The 3,252-nt window shown below is 40.3% G+C and overlaps 1 long non-coding RNA gene across 1 annotated transcript; it reads right to left on the reverse strand.

Moving 5' to 3' along the window:
* Positions 1 to 366: 366 nt before the first annotated feature.
* On the reverse strand, positions 367 to 2,821 carry LOC120023651. Its single transcript, XR_005472724.1, has 5 exons — positions 2,670 to 2,821; positions 2,318 to 2,399; positions 2,040 to 2,074; positions 874 to 912; positions 367 to 763 (listed from the first exon to the last, which is right to left on the reverse strand). It is a non-coding gene; the product is annotated as an uncharacterized LOC120023651 (long non-coding RNA).
* Between the last annotated feature and the right edge of the window lie 431 nt (positions 2,822 to 3,252).

Genomic DNA, 3,252 nt, shown 5'->3' on the forward strand with positions numbered 1-3,252 from the left:
ATGTCAATTAGCCTATCAGAAGCTTCTAAAGCCATGACATAATTTTCTGGAATTTTCCAAGCTGTTTAAAGGCACAGTCAACTTAGTGTATGTAAACTTCTGACCCACTGGAATTGTGATACAGTGAATTATAAGTGAAATAATCTGTCTGTAAACAACGTGCTTCTACACCTGCATTGCTTGCTGTTTGGGGTTTTAGGCTGGGTTTCTGTACAGCACTTTGAGATATCAGCTGATGTAAGAAGGGCTATATAAATAAATTTGATTTGGAAAAATTACTTGTGTCATGCACAAAGTAGATGTCCTAACCGACTTGCCTAAACTATAGTTTGTTAACAAGAAATTTGTGGAGTGGTTGAAAAAAGAGTTTTAATGACTCCAACCTAAGTGTATGTAAACTTCCGACTTCAAATGTAGCTCAATCTCACAAATGTGTATTTTGTCCTTACCAAGGTCATTTGAAAATAATTTAAGTAAGACCTTTTTCATAATTATGTGGAGTTGATACAAAGTGGCATTTAGCATCCAATGCTCTTACTGGGATATTGACTTTTCTGAACATTTATGCTCCTCTGCGTGCATCCAGCAAGGCAATATCCTGAGGAGTGGACACAATCACTGCTCCTGCTATTGGGATATTCTGAGTGATTGATAACTGAACATCTCCAGTTCCAGGTGGCATGTCAATAGCCAGGTACTCCAGCAGTCCCCCATCTACCAGACAATGGGTGCTACATCCTCGACCAGAAACTCCATGGACATACTGAGGACAGAAGGATGAGAGCCATGTAGAGGACAGTCAATGATTCAATGAATGATTTGGTTGCTCACCTCCCTCCCCTGTCACTTGCAATTATAGATAAATATACTCACCAAGGAATCCCAAAATTCACAAGTGGTCTCAGAGATTGTCTGAAAGCACAAATAAAGTAAACACCACACAGCTTTGTAGGTACTCTGTTCAATGTGATCTCTATAATGAATGTACAAAGCTAATACATCACTGTTATTCCTCAAGCTAGACTACATGCAGAAGTCTCCTACTGTCAGTTAGTTCTGGGTTCCCCTTCCGGTTCATCAGCTTAGGAACTGAGGGACCGTAAACATCAGCATCTAAGATGCCCACTCTTTTACTCTGAGTGCAGAAAAGATACATGAAGAGCAATTGAGTGGACAATGGGTAGTACAGCAGTAGTAAAATGGAGAGAGAGATTGTCATGGTTCTGCACAACTATTTGGGCAGAAATTGGTATGTGTAACAGGGTTATATTGGTGATTCCCCTTGCCACTTTATTGTTAAGCCAATGGGTTTTTGGTTTTAGTCTTGTCTTGCCTTCACCTACTCAACATGGCATCTTATTGGCTGGTTTGCGTAGCTTGCTTACGAGGGAGGATGTTTCCGTTAGAATCGTCCCAGTAAACAAGCACCAAACCAGCGGTAAGTTGTTGGTTGCAAAGCACTGTACGTCAAAAGGGATTTTTATACTCCCAAGTGATGATTTAAATGTACAATTTATATCAATTTGTTTGTAAATGTTATTCAAAAATCACACATAAGATGCAGCGTTTTTTTGTGAATATTTGTTGTGCATTTTGTTATAGAGAATTCCAGCTAATACTAGCTAGCAACTTACTGTGTCTGGTGGGGGGGGGGGGGGGGGGGGGGTACGTATATTTTGTACAGTGCGTGAGTGCAGAGTTGGATGGTGAGCCGTGCATGACGTGCAATTTTGTGCTGTTCCTATCAGGTACATTGTTAAAGATATTATATGGTATATTGTAATTGTATTATTTTGGTAACTACATGCCCAGTGAACAAGCACCAAACCAGCGTGCGTGAGTGCAGAGTTGGATGGTGAACCGTGCATTGCATGACGTGCAATTTTGTGCTGTTCCTATCAGAATAAAGCTCCATGACTGGTGCTACTGGTTGGAGTTCGTGTCGATGATTGATTGTACACAACGCAAGAAGAGTACTGTTACATATGCAACAGTTATAACAAAATGTGCAAATTAATAATGATGCATGCATTCCTTACTGGATCATTAGCTGCGAATCCAACGGCCAAATTCACTGTTGAGGGGAAGAAATGCAAAAGTAGTAGGAAAGCGAATGATTACACTATATATAAATATATAGTACATGCAGTACAAAAAGATAAGGCCAAACCACTGTCTGTTGAAATGTTTGCAAATTGTAGCCTACACATTTGTGTAAATGTTTCATGAATGAGCAGCGCAGACAGCCCAATAAGAACCTGCTTAACCTGAAGTGGTTGATTTCCCAACACCCCCATTCCCTGAAGCCACCACTAACTTGTTTCACTCCAGCAATGGTTTTTTTTGCGTGCCATGTGCTGCTTCTGTCTCTCCTGCAACGCCCTCTCAGGACCTGAGGTCTGGTAAATAGAGACACAATCATGGAATGAGCAACTGAGTTTTACATGATGTAACTTGTAATGCAACTCTTATAGTGAAGAGGTGGTAGCAAGTAGTTACACAGATAAGTTTAAAAAAAAACATGCAACATTATTGGCCTCAATGGCTTGCTATGATTACTGACTAGCTAGCTTTGTAAACAGTAAACCAGAGTTAACTTGGTAGCATGTAGCAAGCTAGCCAGCTAACATTAGTTTTAAACAATTTGAGCAATAGAGCTGGAATCTTACCTTATGAAAACGTATGACATATTTGCAGCGTAGTGGTGGATGTTGAATATCCTGTCCGTAACAATGTAGGTTTATTTAGGTTAGCGGTGGTTAACTTTAATAAATGTGAGAGTTTATTGTAGCTACAGTGAGTCATATTGTGTTATTTTCCAAGTGAATGTCGATGTTTGATGACGTTTTCATGGCGTCATGAGGAGCCTGCCTCACCTGGAAGCGAGTGTCAGAAAGAGTTAAGTTTTCCGATGCTTTCCGCGTCTTTCTTTTTCCCAACGTAGTTAAGCCAAAACCACTCCCCGTTATTCAGAGGGGCGTTCTACAACGCTTTGAGCGCTCTCCAAGTCCGGAAGTGACGTGAGGCGACATTTCAGCCACTGATTATAACGTTTGCCCTTCAAGGTTGTTCTATCTCTCCGTACCTGTTTTTATTTGTCACCCAACTTCTTGCAAATTCTTTAAATAATAGTCCTGTACAAGGGATTTCCATAGCTGGTAAAGAAATTATTATAAGCCAGCTGGCTGACGATACTACACTTTTTCTGAAAGATGCTAACCAAATTCCCATATCGATCAATGTGATACAATC

The sequence above is a fragment of the Salvelinus namaycush genome, chromosome 28 (genome assembly GCF_016432855.1).
Source record: "Salvelinus namaycush isolate Seneca chromosome 28, SaNama_1.0, whole genome shotgun sequence".
In the NCBI taxonomy this organism is placed as follows: domain Eukaryota; kingdom Metazoa; phylum Chordata; class Actinopteri; order Salmoniformes; family Salmonidae; genus Salvelinus; species Salvelinus namaycush.